Genomic DNA, 15450 nt, shown 5'->3' on the forward strand with positions numbered 1-15450 from the left:
CAGGTGTGGTGGCTTGTGCCCATAATCCCAGCTATTCAGGAGGCTGAGGTGGGAGAATCACTTGAACCCAGGAGGAAGAGGTTGCCATGAGCCGAGATCACACCATTGCACTCCAGGCAGGTGACAGAGGGTGACTCCATCTCAAAAAAAAAAAAAAAAAAACAAATCCACATGACCTGGCTGTAGCAAAATAAGGCAGGAATGAAACTGAGCCCGGGGAGGGCCTGATCCAAGAGTGGGGGCTCACAGGGGCCCCTCTTCCTCTGTCTGGTGCCCATGGTCACTCATTTCCACCCGAGCATGCAAGCTTTCCCCCTCCCTGAGAACCAGGGTGCTGTGGGTGCCTGTGCACATGGCACTCCAGGAATCCCAAACACATACCCTTTGCTCTGGCCTCCGGAAGACACTGATTAGTTCTCTCTGAATCCCGAGATAGAGACCCCCATTGGCCCAGGTCTGGGCACTTGTCCATGCTTGAGCTAACTCAGCTGTGTTTCAGAGTCAGGGTTATGTGTAAGTGCAGCTGGGGGAGGTGAAATTGCAGAGAACGTGAGTTGGGGTGGGCTGAGCAGACCTGAATGTGTATTGCCTACAATTTCACACAGGGATTTTGCTACCACAAATTTCTTTTCTTTTTTTTAACTATCTTGGGAATCTTTTTTTTTTTTTTTTTTTAAACATCTGAGAAACCAAGCTAATCCCCACCTGTCTTATAGAAAAATGGGGATGGCTTGTGTCTGTTGCTTTTGCTTTTCAAAATTTCTTAGTTCTTATTTTGTCATTTTCAGAGAAGAACCTAGTGATGAAAAATAGTTGTCATTGTTTTTTTTTTCCAGAGACAGGGTCTCGCTCTGTTCCCAGGCTGGGGTGTAGTGGCACAATCATGGCTCCCTGGAGCCTCAGTGCCCCCAGGAGGAGTCTCACTATGTTGCTTAGGCTGGTCTCTAACTCCTGGGTTTAAGCGATCCTCCTGCCTTGTCCTTCCAAAGTGCTGGGATTACAGGAGTGAGCCGCTGCTCCCTGCCAGGAGTAAAATATTAACCCTATTTCTGGATGACTGGACTGAGACATGGTTCATATTCCAAGCTTTCATTAGGAATTGAGTTCTTGGCTAACCGGAACCTTTCCCTGGGCATTTGTGGGTATTTATCCCAGAGGCTACACTGCTGTTGGTGGGTTTGTGGATTAGGAAACAACCCAGCTGGAACCAGGTCTCCTGGGGCCACAAGGCCCCGCTCTGCTCAGCATCCTGTAGCCGGGCTGGATTCTCAACTCTTTGTAATTGATTCTTAGTTATCTTTCTCTGCCACCCTCTTTTCTTTTTCTCTTTTCCCTTCTTTCCTTTTTTTGAGACGGAGTCTTGCTCTGTCGCCCAGGATAGAAGGCAGTGGCGTGATCTCGGCTCACTGCAACCTCTGCTTTCTGGGTTCAAGCAATTCTTCTGTCTCAGCCTTCTGAGTAGCTAGGATTACAGGTGCCTGCCACCATGCCCTGCTAATTTTTCGTAATTTTAGTAGAGATGGGGTTTCACCATCTTGGCCAGGCTGGTCTCGAACTCCTGACCTCAATGCGGTCTGCCCACCTCAGCCTCCCAAACTGCTGGGATTACAGGTGTGAGCCACCACGCCCAGCCTGCTACCCTCATTTCTAAAGTAGAGATAACTAATAGCACCCACTACAGAGTTTTGCTCTAAGGATGAAATGAGATGAATACATATAAATCAATCAACCCAGTGTTTGACATAGAGTAAGCACTTGGTAAATGTTAGCTAATAGGACCACAATGGTGAATAATGATCAAGGTGAAATGCTATTCCAATGGATACTTCTCTGTAATTTAACTTTGAAGAGTGTTGTTCTACCAATCACTGTGGAATCGAGATGCTCTGCTTTCTTTAGCAGGTTTGGATTGGGGAGCTTTCGAATCTGGGAAGCTTTGTGCCAGCTCCTAGGATATTTGCCTCAGTTTAGGATTAGGTGAGCTGCTTCAAGTAGACAGTAGGGTTAGGTGTGACTGTCATGAGCTGATTAGTCAGACTTCCCTTAAAGATAATTCTCAAACTTTAGTGCTTCTCAGAATTATTTGGGTAACTTGATAACAGAAAGATGCTTTTTAAAAATTAATTAATTAATTTTACTTTAGGTGCATACTGTATCTGGCATTTCTCCCCATGTTATCCCTCCCCACCCCCTGATGTCTCTCCCCAACTCCCGCCTCCACCTGCCCCCAGTGTGTGATGCTCCTCTCCCTGAGTCCACGTGTTCTCATTGTTCAATACCCACCTATGAGTGAGAACATGCAGTGTTTGGCTTTCTGTTCTTGTGTCAGATGGCTGAGAATGATGGTTTCCAGATTCATCCAAGTCCCTACAAAGGACACGAACTCATCGTTTTTTATGGCTGTGTAGTATTCCATGGTGTATGTGTACCACATTTTCTTTGTCCAGTGTATCGTTGAGGGGCATTTGGGTTGGTTCTAGGTCTTTGCTATTATACACAGGGCTGCAATGAACATATGTGTGCATGTGTCTTTATAGTAGAACAATTTATAGTTCTTTGGGTATATACCCAGTAATGGGATTGCTGGGACACATGGAATTTCTATTTCTAGATCTTTGAGAAATTGCCACGCTGTCTTCCACAATGGCTGAACTAATTTACACTCCCACCAACAGTGTAAGAGTGTTCCTATTTCTCCACATCCTCTCCAGCATCTGTTGTCTCCAGATTTTTTAATGATCACCATTCTAACTGGTGTGAGATTATACCTCAGTGTGGTTTTGATTTGCATTTCTCTGATGACCAGTGATGATGAGCATTTTTTTTCATGTGTTTGCTGGCCTCATATATGTCTTCTTTTGAAAAGTGTTCATATTCTTCACCCACTTTTGAATGGGGTTGTTTGATTTTTTTCTTGTATATCTCTTTTAGTTCTTTGTAGATTCTGGATATTAGCCCTTTGTCAGATGGGTAGATTGCAAAAATTTTTTCCCATTCTGTTGGTTGCCCATTTACTCTAATGATGTTTTCTTTTGCTGTACAGAAGCTCTGGAGTTTATTTAGATCCCATTTGTCTATCTTGGCTTTTATTGCCATTGCTTTTGCTGTTTTAGTCATGAAGTCCTTGCCTATGCCTATGTCCTGGATGGTTTTGCCTACGTTTTCTTCTAGTGTTTTTATGGTGTTAGGTTTTATGTTTAAATCTTTAATCCGTTTGGAGTTAATTTCAGTGTAAGGTGACAGGTAGGGGTCCAGTTTCTGCTTTCTACACATTGCTAGCCAGTTTTCCCAACACCATTTATCAAACATGGAGTTCTTTCCCCATTGCTTGTTTTTGCCGGGTTTGTCAAAGCTCAGATGGTTGTAGAATATAGAATGTAGCTCAGATGTTTCTTCTGGGGTCTCTGTTCTTTTCCATTGGTCTATGTCTCCGTTTTGGTACTAGTACCATGCTGTTTTGATTACTGTATCCTTGTAGTATAGTTTGAAGTCTGGCAGTGTGATCTCTCCAGCTTTGTTCTTTTTGCTTAGGATTGTCTTGGCTATGCAGGGTCTTTTGTGATTCCATATGAAGTTTAAAGTGTTTTTTTTCCAGTTATTTGAAGAAGGTTATTGGTAGCTTGATGGGGATAGCATTGAATCTATAGATTACTTTGGGCAGTATGGCCATTTTCACAATATTGATTCTTCCTAACCATGAGCATGGAATGTTTCTCCATCTGTTTGTGTCCTCTCTCATTTCCTTGAGCAGTGGTTTGTAGTTCTTTTTGAAGAGGTCCTTTACATCCTTTATTAGTTGTATTCCTAGGTATTTTATTCTCTTTGTAGCAATTGTGAATGGAGTTTGCTCTTGATTTGGCTCTCTGTTTGTCTGCTATTGGTGTATAGGAATGTTTGTGATTTCTGCACACTGATTTTGTATCCTGAGGGTTTGCTGAAGTTACTTATCAGTTTGAGAAGCTTTTGGGCTGAGATGACGGGGTCTTCTAGATATACAATTATGTCATCTGCAAATAGAGACAGTTTGACTTCCTCCTTTCCTAATTGAATACCCTTTATTCCTTTTTCTTGCCTGATTGCTCTGGCTAGAACTTCCAATACTATGTTGAATAGGAGTGGTGAGAGAGGGCATCCTTGTCTAGTGCCAGATTTCAAAGGGAATGCTTCCAGCTTTTGCCCATTCATTATGATATTGGCTGTAGGTTTGTCATATATAGCTTTTATCATTTTATGATATGTTCTGTCAACACCTAGTTTATTGAGAGGTTTTAGCATGAAGGGCTACTGAATTTTATCAAAGGCCTTCTCTGCGTCTATTTAGATAATCTTGTGGTTTTTGTCTTTGGTTCCGTTTATGTGATGGATTACATTTATGGATTTGTGTATGTTGAACTAGCCTTGCATCCCTGGGAGGAAGCCTACTTGGTTGTGATGGATAAGCTTCTTGATGTGCTGTTGCAATCTGTTTGCCAGTATTTTATTGAAAATTTTCGCATTGATGTTCATCATGGATATTGGCCTGAAGTTTTCTTTTTTAGTTGAGTCTCTGCCTGGTTTGGGTATCAGGATGAAGTTGGTCTCATAAAATGAGTTAGGGAGGATTCCCTCCTTTTGTATTGTTTGTTACAGTTTCAGAAGAAATGGAACCAGCTCCTCTTTGTATGTCTTATAGAAGTCGGCTGTGAACCTGTCTGGACATGGACGTTTTTTGGTTGGTAGGCTATTGATTGCTGCCTCTACTTCAGTCCTTGTTATTGGTCTATTCAGGGTTTCAACTTCCTCCTGGTTTAGTCTTAATAGAGTACAAGTGTCTAGGAATTTATCCATTTCCTCCTGGTTTACTGGTTTATGTGAGTAGAGCTGTTTGTAGTATTCTCTGATGGTAGTTTGGATTTCTGTGGGATCAGTGGTGATTTCCCCTTTATCCTTTTTTATTGCATCTATTTGATTCTTCTCCCTTTTCTTTTTTATTAATCTGGCTAGTGGTCTATTTTGTTGATCTTTTCAAAAAACCAGCTCCTGGATTTAGTGATTTTTTTTTAAGGGTTTTTTGTGTCTCTATCTCCTTCAGTTTGGCTCTGATCTTAGTTATTTCTTGTCTTCTGCTACCTTTTGAGTTTTTTTTTTATCTTGCTTCTCTAGCTTTTTCAATTTTGATGATAGGGTGTCAATTTAGATCTTTCCTCTCTTCTCTGGTGGGCATTTATTGCTATGAATTTCCCTCTTGACACTCCTTTAAAGGCGTCCCAGAGATTCTGGTAAGTTGTGTCTTCATTCTGGTTGGTTTTGAAGAACATCTTTATTTCTGCCTTCATTTCATTGTTTATTCAGTCAACACTCAGAAGCAAGTTGTTCAGTTTCCAAGTGGTTGTGTGGGTTTGAGTGTGTTTCTTGATCCTGAGTTCTAGTCTGATTGCACTGTAGTCTGATAGACTGTTTGTTATGATTTCTGTTCTTTTGCATTTGCTGAGGAGTGATTTGCTTCCAATGATGTGGTCAATTTTAGAGTAATTGCAATGTGGTGCTGAGAAAAATGTATATTCTGTGGATTTGGGGTGAAGCATCCTGTATATGTCTATTAGGCCCACTTGGTCCAGCTCTACATTCAAGTCCTGGATATCCTTCTTAATTTTCTGTCTCGATCTGTCTAATATTGACAGTGGAGTGTTGAAGTCTTCCATTATTATCGTGTGGGAGTCTAAATCTCATTTTAGGTCATTAAGAACTTGCTTTGTGTATCTGGGTGCTCCTGTGTTGGGGGCGTATATATTTAGGATAGTTAGCTCCTTCTGTTGGATTGATCCTTTTACCATTATGTAGTGTCCTTCTTTGACTCTTTTGATCTTTGTTGGTTTGAAGTCCATTTTATCAGTGACTAGGAGTGCAACCTCTTTTTTTTTTTTTGTTCTCCATTTGCTTGGTAAATCTTCCATCCCTTTATTTTGAGTCCATGTGACTCTTTGCATGTGAGATGGGTTTCCTGAATACAGCACACTGATGGCTCTTGACTTTTTATCCAGTTTGCCAGTCTGTGTCTTTTGATTGGGGGCATTTAGGCCATTTACATTCAATGTTAAAATTGTTATGTGTGAATTTGATCCTGCCATTTTGTTACTGGCTGGTTTTCTTTCCCATTAGTTGACTCATTTTCTTCATGACATCTTTGGTCTGTGCCATTTGATGTGCTTTTGCAGTGACTGGTACTTGTTCCTTTCCATGCTTAGTGTTTCCTTCAGGTCTGCTGGTGACAAAATCTCTTGAAAATTGCTTGTCCATAAAGGATTTTATTTCTCCTTCATTTACGAAGCTTAGTTTGGCTGGATATGGGATTCTGGGCTGAAAGTTCTTTTCTTTAAGGATGTTGAATATTGACCCCCACTCTTTTCTGGCTTGTAGGGTTTCTGCCGAGAGATCTGCTGTGAGTCTGACTGGCTTCCCTCTGTGGGTGACCTGACCTTTCTCTCTGGCTGCCCTTAGCATTTTTTTCTTCATTTCGACCCTGGTGAATCTGACGATTATGTGCCTTGGGGTTGCTCTTCTTGAGGAATATCTTTGTGGAGGTCTCTGTATTTCTTGAATTTGAAATTTGGCCTGCCTTGCTAGGCTTGGGAAATTCTCCTGGATAATATCCTGGAGTGTGTTTTCCAGCTTGGATTCATTCTCCCCGTCATATTCAGGTACACCAATCAAGCATAGATTAGGTCGTTTCACATAATCCCATATTTCTTGGAGGCTTTGTTCATTTCTTTTCGCTCTTTTTTCTCTTGTCTGCCTTCTCTTTTTATTTCGTTGAGTTGACTTTCAATTTCTGATATCCTTTCTTCTGCTTGATCAATTTGGCTATTAAAACTTGTGTTTGCTTCACATAGTTCTTGTGCTGTGTTTTTCAACTCCATCAAGTCGTTTATGTTCTTCTCTAAGCTGGTTACTCTAGTTAGCATTTTGTCTAACCCTTTCTCAGGGTTTTTGGTTTCATTGCATTGAGTTAGAACGTGTTCCTTTAGCTCAGAAAAGTTTGTTATTATCCACCTTCTGAAGCCTGTTTCTGTCAGTTCATTGCACTCCTTGGTCAAGTTGTGATCCTGTGCTGTTGAGGAGTTGTGATCCTGTGTTGTTGAGGAGTTGTGATGCTGTGTTGTTGTTGAGTTGTGATGTTGTGTTGTTGAGGAGTTGCTGATCCCTTGAAGGAGAAGAGGTGTTCTGGTCTTTGATGGTTTCATCATTTTTGTGCTGGTTTTTTCCCATCTTTGTGGATTTACCTGGCTGTGTTGTCAGGGAGTTGCTTGATGAGGTTGCCTGTCTGCCTGTGGAGGTGCTACTGGGTTTCTAGGGACTCCTTCAGGTTACTAGGGAAGCTTCCTGTGTCTTTTTTGTTTATACTGGGAGATTAGGCCTGTCTCTTCTGCTGACCTGTAGGCGCTGCTGGGTTGTCAAGAACACCGTCCTGTGGCTACGTAGGCTCCCTGTGTTTTTTGTTAAAACATGTAGCCCAGTCGCACCCCTCTAGTGGTGGGTTGTGCCCTTCCTCCCCTGGGCTGGATCATTCAGGGTTCATCTCAGACTGTGGCACTGGCTGCGCAACCCACTAGAGTCAGAGCTTCAGCCCTCTGGGGTGTGTGTGGGAGGGTAGGGACCCACCCAGCCATACTCGGCAGTCTCCCCCTTTCAGCTTCCCCTCTCTCCAGTCATGGGGTAGGGGCCCGCCCAGCTGCTCCCGCTCACAGCTCCCTCTCTCCGGTTAGTGGAGGGAGTGATAGCTCAGTCTGCAGGCTCTTAATCAACTCCACCCTTGTAATTCCCAGCGCTTGACTGACAAAGATCCCCTGTTCTGTGTATTGCTGAGGCTTTGGGGGAAGCGCTGTATCTGGACCGGAGTGCAAGAGGGGGAGCCTCCCACTCGCTGGTCAGTTGTACTTTCTGGGTGAAGCAGCACCCCTCCCTGCCTTGGTCTGTCGTGAGTGGGTTTTGCTCACCATTGGACCAGACCCGTTGAAATGCACCTGGTACCTCGGTTGGAGCTAGGAGATCTCTGAATTTCTGCATCTCTTTCACTGGGTGTTGTGTGCTGGAGTTGTGTCTAATCCGCCATCTTGGATCTTCAATAACAAAAGATTGTTGGGTCCCCCATTTTGTAGACGGGGGATCAGTTACCTACTTTTTTTTTCCTTAAAGATAAGGTCTCAGCCCGGCACAGTGGCTCATGCCTGTAATCCCAGCACTTTGGGAGGCGGAGATGGGTGGATCACGAGGTCAAGAGATCAAGACCATCCTGGCCTTCATGGTGGAACCCCATCTATACTAAAAATACAAAAAATAGCCGAGTGTGGATGGTAGGTGCCTGTAGTCCTAGCTACTCAGGAGGCTGAGGCAGGAGAATTGCTTGAACCCAGGAGATGGAGGTTGCAGTGAGCTGAGATTGCACCACTGCACTCCAGCCTGGCAACAGAGTGAGACTCTGTCTTAAAAAAAAAAAAAAAAAAAGAAAGAAGATAAGGTCGCCCAGGCTGGAGTATAGTGGCATGACCAGGGCTTACTACAGCCTCCACTTCCTGGGCTTAAGCAATCCTCCCACCTCAGCCCCACAGATAGCTGGGACTGCAGATATGTGCCACGATCCCTGGCTAAGTTTTTTGATTTTTAGTAGAGAGGAGGTCTCACTCTTTGCCCAGGCTGGTCTCAAATTCCTGAGCTCAAGATCTTCCCTCCTTGGCCTTTCAAAGTGCTGGGATTACAGGTGTGAGCCACTGAGCTCGGCCTCAGTTACTTATATTTGTAAGTATCCCCAGCAAATCGGAGGCAGCTGATGGTAGGCCACCCTCTGGGAGGCCCTGCTGTCGACAGGGAGGATTGGGAGATTAGCTCTTCCTTTCACTTAGTTCTTCCTCTTGTTCTTCTACTTTTTCTTTTTCCTTCTTCTTGCTTCCCCTTCCTATATTTTTTGCCCTAAAACAAGCTGTTAAACCAGTGAAACTAAAGCGCTTACATTTTAATCGGTAATATGTTTACACATTCTAATGACTATATGTTTAATACAAAGGTCTCTTTGAAAATGAATGTTTACTGCTGAGCACAGTAACACACACTTTGTAGTCCCAGCGCTTTGGGAGGCCGAGGTGGGCAGATCACATGAGGTCAAGAGTTTGAGACCAGCCTGGCCAACATAGTGAAACCCCATCTCTACTAAAAATTCAAAAATTAGGCCAGGCGTGGTGGTGGGTGCCTGCAACCCCAGCTACTCTGGAGGCTGAGGGATGAGAATCGCTTGAACCCAGGAGGCGGAGGTTGCACTGAGATTGTTGAAGATTGTGCCACTGCACTCCAGCCTGGGCTATAGAGCAAGACTCTGTTTCAAAAAAATAAAGGAACGTTTCTTCCAAGCATAATGGCATGCACCTTTAGTCCCAGCTACCTGGGAGGCTGAGGTGTAAGAATTGGTTCAGCCTGGGAGTTCAAGGCTGCAATGACCTATGTTTGCACCACTGCACTCTAACCTGGGAAACAGACCAAGCTAAATAAACTAATCAATTAATTAGTGATGATCCATGCACCCAACTACTTTTAATAAGAACACATTTTAAGACATTTAATTGTTAGAAACTAATGATAGTAAAAAATAATAGTAGTCATGAGTATGTAGTTCAAGAAAACAATAAAGGAAAAGTTTGCAATGAAAGTAGAAGACTCACATACAGAAGGGACCAGTGCAGGGCCTCTGCCTGCAGGTCAGGGGCTGCCTCCCCACTCATTCTGAGCAACTTCAAGAGATCAGTGACTGTAGCCCAAGCCAGGCGTCTTAGTTGAGGCTGCTATAGCATGTACCACAGACTGGGTGGCTCATAAAAACAGAAACATCTTTCTCATCGTTCTGGAGGCTCGAAGTTCAAGATCAGGCACTGGTATCTTTGGGTTCTAGTGAGGACTCTCTTCTCAGCTTGCAGACAGCTGCCTTCTCATCATGTCCTCCCATCCGGAAAGAGGGGAAAGAGTTTTCTCTGCTCGCTTTTATTTTTATTTTATTAAAAAAAAAATTTCCTTTCTCAAGCCGAGTGGTCCATCTGTGATCTTTTTTGTTTCCTTTTCCCCAAAGTCTTGCTCTGTCACCCAGGCTGGAGTGCAGTGGCACAGTCTCGGCTCACTGCAACCTCTGCCTCCTGGATTCAAGCAGTTCTCCTGCCTCAGCCTCCTGAGTCGCTGGGACCACAGGTGTCCGCCATCATGCCTGGCTAATTTTTGTACTTTTAGTAGAGATGGGGTTTCACCACGTTGGCCAGGCTGTTCTTGAACTTCTGACCTCATGATCCCCCCTCCTTGGCCTCCCAAAGTGCTGGAATTACAGGCGTGAGCCACTGCACCCGGCCTTGTGATCTCTTAAGGGCACTGCTTCCATTCATGAGTGCGGCACCCTCATGACCTAATTACCCCCCAAAGGCCCCACATCAGCAAGTGATGTTGAGGATTCCACGTATGAATTTTGGAGGGACAGAAGCATCCAGGCCATAACACCAGACATCCCTTGGTTCAGTGATATGCGAATGGACGGTTAAAGCCCTTTCCGCATATCCATGGCGTTGGGCTTCACCCTAGGTTTGCAGCACAGACCCTTACAGCCCCAGGGTGTGTGACTGTGATTTGGGTAATGCAACCAAGACCTCTCCCTTGTGGCCATACTTCACATAGTGTCTACTCAAAGGAGATGCTATAGCCTCCAAAAGAAGCATTGAAAAGCATGTGAAGTCTCTATAAAAGCTCCTCAAAGAGATGTCACTGGAAAAGCCCATTTGTGACTGGAGCAAAACTTTTAAGCAACCGCTTTGCCTGACTCACTTCTGTTGTCATCAGTCGCGTAGCTGTTATCCCCAATCTCCAGTCTTGTCCTCTCAAACCCACCACACCTTCAAAGTTCAAATGCTGGCCGGACATGGTGGCTCACACCTGTAATCTCAGCACCTGGAGAGGCTGAAGCAGGTGGATCACTGGAGGTCGGGAGTTTGAGACCAGCCTGGCCAATATGGTGAGTCCCCATCTCTACTAAAAATACAAAAATTAGCTGGGTGTGGTTGCATATGCCTGCAAATCCCAGCTACTCAAGAGGCTGAGGTGGGAGAATCGTTTGAACCCAGGAGGCAGAGGTTGCAGTGAGCTGAGATCACGCCATTGCACTCTAGCCTGGGCAACAGAGCAAGACTCTGTCTCAAAAAAAAAAAAAAAAAAAAAAAAAAGTTCAAATGCTGCCAAAACTCAGCTGAACTAGCTTTTTTCCTAGCCTCCTACAAACCCCCTTGATATATTTGCTATCTTCTCTGCATTTTCGAACTGGAAACATTCAGCCTTTCAGGTTTCAGAAGAAAGCAAAGTAGACAAATGGAGACTCTGTTAGGAGGAAGGGAAGTTCCTTAATTCAGGGTCCTGTTTTGGGGACCATTGAACAAGTTCTTTCTGGACTAATTCTCTACCAGTTTTAGAGCCCTTCTTATACAGTTTGGCAGCTAGAGCACCAAGAGACTCGATTAGCTGCGATCTGTTTGTTAGAAGAGAATCAAGAATTTTTTTTATCCGAACTGAATGTTCAGCACGTTTATGGAACTTGTCCTCTGTGCCTGCCATTTTCCTAGTTCTATTTATTTGTAGTAATCCATAAGCCAGATAGATGCCAGTGGGTACTGGAGCTGGTCTGGACTGGCTTTTGAAAGCCGATTGTTAAATTTTCCGTAAAATTTGCAACTGGTTAATGTCACATTGTTTTAAATTAGGCATGGCCGTAGTGAGTACACTGTGGAAATTGACAAATGATGTACATCAGGGCTTTGGGTTTTTTTTAGAAGATGTTGTTGAACATTTTGACTGCACACCACCACAAGGTTCCTGCCCTCAAGAGACTTACGTTCAAGTTGGGTACTTTATCAATAATGCAATTAAATTAAAATAACTCCAGATTGTGATTAGTGCTTTGGAGGTAACATGGCAAGGAGTAAAAGGGATGACAGCCTTTTTTAGGCAGTCCTCTCTGGAAAGGTGACATTGGAGTGGAGATCTGAAATATGAGGAGGTGGCAGCTGTGTGAAGGGAAACAGCATTTCAAGTAGAATGACCTCTGTTTTGAGGGCCACATCCATGTGTTCCAGGAATAGCCATGGGGAGAAGTGAAGGGACAGTGTGCGCCTTCCAGGCATATTAAGGACTTTAGATTTTTATCTTAGGAGAGTGGGGGAAGAAATGTAAGGGTTTTAAGCAGGTGAGGATGATATAATCAGTTTTGTTTTTTAAAAAAGATCACTCTGGCCAGGCTCGGTGGCTCACGCCTGTAATCCTAGCACTTTGAGAGGCCGAGGTGGGCAGATCACCTGAGGTCAGGAATTCGAGACCAGCCTGACCAACATGGTGAAACCCATCTCTACTAAAAATACAAAAATTAGCCAGGCATGCTGGCGTGCATCTGTAGTTCCAAGCTACTTGGGAGGCTGAGGCAGGAGACTTGCTGGAACCCTGGAGGTGGAGGTTGCAGTGAGCCAGGATTTTGCCACTGTACTCTAGCCTGGGTGACAGAGTAAGACTCTGTCTCAAAAATAAATAAATAAATAAAAAGCTCACTCTGATTGTTTGCAGGGAATAAATTGGACGAGGGAAAGGGTAGAGCAAGCTTATAAGACAATTTTCATTTGTCGTAGTACATAGTCATGTACTACTGCTGTGAGAGGAAAAATTTCAGAATTTTGGAAAACCCTTTCCTAGTATACTGGAAAGATAGAGGAAAAGATGGGAAACCTGACTGCGTAAAAAATTTAAATTTCTGGCCAGGTGTGGTGGCTCACGCCTGTAATCCCAGTACTTTGGGTGGCGGAGACTGGTGGATCACTGGAGGTCAGGAGTTCAAGACCAGCCTGGCCAAGATGGTAAAACCCAGTCCCTACTAAAAATACAAAATTAGCCAGGTGTGGTGACATGAGCCTGTAATCCTAGTGACTCAGGAGGCTGAGCTAGGAGAATCCCTTAGAACCGGGGAGTGAGAGGTTGCAGTGAGCCAAGATGATACCGCTGCACTCCAGCCTGGGTGACAGAGCGAGACTCTGTCTCAAAAAAAAAAAAAAAAAAAAAAAATTGTTTTTGCACAGAAGAGAAGTCTGTCTTGGATAAGGATTAAAGGGAAACTCTTACCTTTTGAGGGTCACAAACTCTAATTTAATGGTCACAGCTGAACAATGATCTTTTTGTCCTATTTAAATGCCTGATGTTCTCTTGAAGCATAGGAAAAAATCAGCACATAAGACGGCAAAGTGCTTCCCAAGTTAGTGAGAATCAAAATACATCCATTTAATCTTTTCATAAGTTATTTCCCATAAGCAGTGAACTTACTGAGATACTGTACATTGTCAAAGATAAACAGAGCTGGGCACTAGTTAAAGGGGTGAGGATTGGTTTGGGTTTTTTTGGGTTTCTTTTGGGGGATCAGTGGTTTTTTGAGACAGAGTCTTGCTCTCTCACCTAGGCTGGAGTGTGATGGCACAATCTTGGCTCACTGCAACCTCTGCCTCCTGGGTTCAAGCAATTCTCATGCCTCAGCCCCTGGAGTAGCTGGGACTATAGGCATACACCACCATGACTGGCTAATTTTTGTATTTTTAGTAGAGACGAGGTTTTGCCATGTTGGGGAGGCTGGTCTTGACCTCCTAAACCTCAAGTGATCTACCCACCTTGGCCTCCGAAATACAGGTGTGACCCACCGTTCCTGGCCCAGGTTTTGATCAGTAATAACTATGGCAAAAGAGAAGAGTCCATGGTGAACTGAGCTCAGCCTCCATTTGTACAGAGGTGACTGGGTGTTTCACAGGGAGAGTAGCAGGTAGTCTAAAGAGGGTGGCAGGGGATTGAGCAGGGTCGGTGACGTAAACAGTTACAGATACCTGCAAGGGGGCATCAGTCTGTATAAATCCCACCTGGATTTGCTAAGTGGCACTCTTGAAAGTTGGACTCCTCCAAGGCTGGGAGATGGGGGCCCTATCTTCAGGTGTCAGCTAGAACAAAGAGATTCTTTGGGCAGCTTTGAGTTTTCTCAGGCAGGTCCTTCGAGGGTGGGTGGAGCCCCATGGGGGTGTGTCCTTGAAACTAGCTTAGTGTTTGTTCAACTGTCAGGGCAAGGTTGAGGCCTAGTGGGGAAGAGGGATCCTAGGAGCTGGGCTGGGGTCTGGTCAAGGAGAGGGTCTTAGACTCTGATTTATAAATATGTTTGTGTGTGTTGTATTTTGAGTGATTTAAGAGATTTCCAAGGGCAATTTTGACCACAGGTGGTTTTTTTCTTCCATCCGGAAAACACAAAAACCTACAAAGTAGAATTGAAACTTTACGAATATTTCACCATTTAATGATAACAAATAAAAATATTTTACTGCCGGGTGCGGTGGCTCAAGCCTGTAATCCCAGCACTTCGGGAGGCCGAGGCGGGTGGATCACGAGGTCAAGAGATGGAGACCATCCTGGTCAACATGGTGAAACCCCGTCTCTACTAAAAATACAAAAAACTAGCTGGGCATGGTGGCACGTGCCTGTAATCCCAGCTACTCAGGAGGCTGAGGCAGGAGAATTGCCTGAACCCAGGAGGCGGAGGTTGTGGTGAGCCGAGATCGCGCCATTGCACTCCAGCCTGGGTAACAAGAGCGAAACTCCGTCTCAAAAAAAAAAAAAAAATACTTTAATGGGGTTTTCAAAATATATTTTTCTATGTATGTGTGTGTGTAAATATGCATATACATTGTTAATGATGTAGGTTCAAATGAAAGAAAGTATAAATGTCACCCAAATATCATAGTTCATATGTAGTACATTTTATAGCCTGTTCTTTTGTTCTTTTTTTTTTTTAAATGTATGGTCAGAGGAGAGGGAGGGGAGAAAGCAAAGGAAACGTAGGAAGGAAAGGTAAGAAAAGGATCTTTTGTTCTTATGTTGCAGACATTTTTCATGTCCGTAAATATAAAACACAAACATTAAGCTGAAAATATGTCATTGTATGTGTATCCCAAAAGTTACTTTTCAGTTACTTAATTCTGTATTATTAAACATCTCGACTATTTCAGAATATTTTTAATATAAACAACATGGTGGCTCACATCTGTAATCCCAGTGTTTTAGGAGGCCGAGGTGGGTATCACTTGAGGTCAGGAGTTTGAGACCCGCCTGGCCAAAATGGCAAAACCCCGTCTACTGAACAAGCAAAAATTACCCAAGTGTAGTGGCAGGTGCCTGTAATCCCAGCTACTCCAGAGGCTGAAGCAGGAGAATTGCTTGAACCTGGGAGGTGGACGTTGCAGTGAGCTGTGATGGTGCCACTGCACTCCAGCCTTGGCAACAGAGCAAGACTCCATCTCAAAAAAAACAAAAAAACAGTAATGAGCATCCTTGTGCTTATTTTTATTTATTTTTTTGTTTTGTTTTGAGACACGTTCTCGCTCTGTTACCCAG

The 15450-nt window shown here is 43.9% G+C and overlaps 1 protein-coding gene across 2 annotated transcripts in view; it reads left to right on the forward strand.

Moving 5' to 3' along the window:
* The window catches only part of SVOPL (SVOP like), a 114541-nt gene that overhangs the window by 82626 nt on the left and 16465 nt on the right, over nucleotides 1-15450 (forward strand). The gene's annotated exons all lie outside the window — the stretch shown is intronic.

This window comes from Saimiri boliviensis, chromosome 10 (assembly GCF_048565385.1).
Source record: "Saimiri boliviensis isolate mSaiBol1 chromosome 10, mSaiBol1.pri, whole genome shotgun sequence".
Classification (NCBI taxonomy): Eukaryota; Metazoa; Chordata; class Mammalia; order Primates; family Cebidae; genus Saimiri; species Saimiri boliviensis.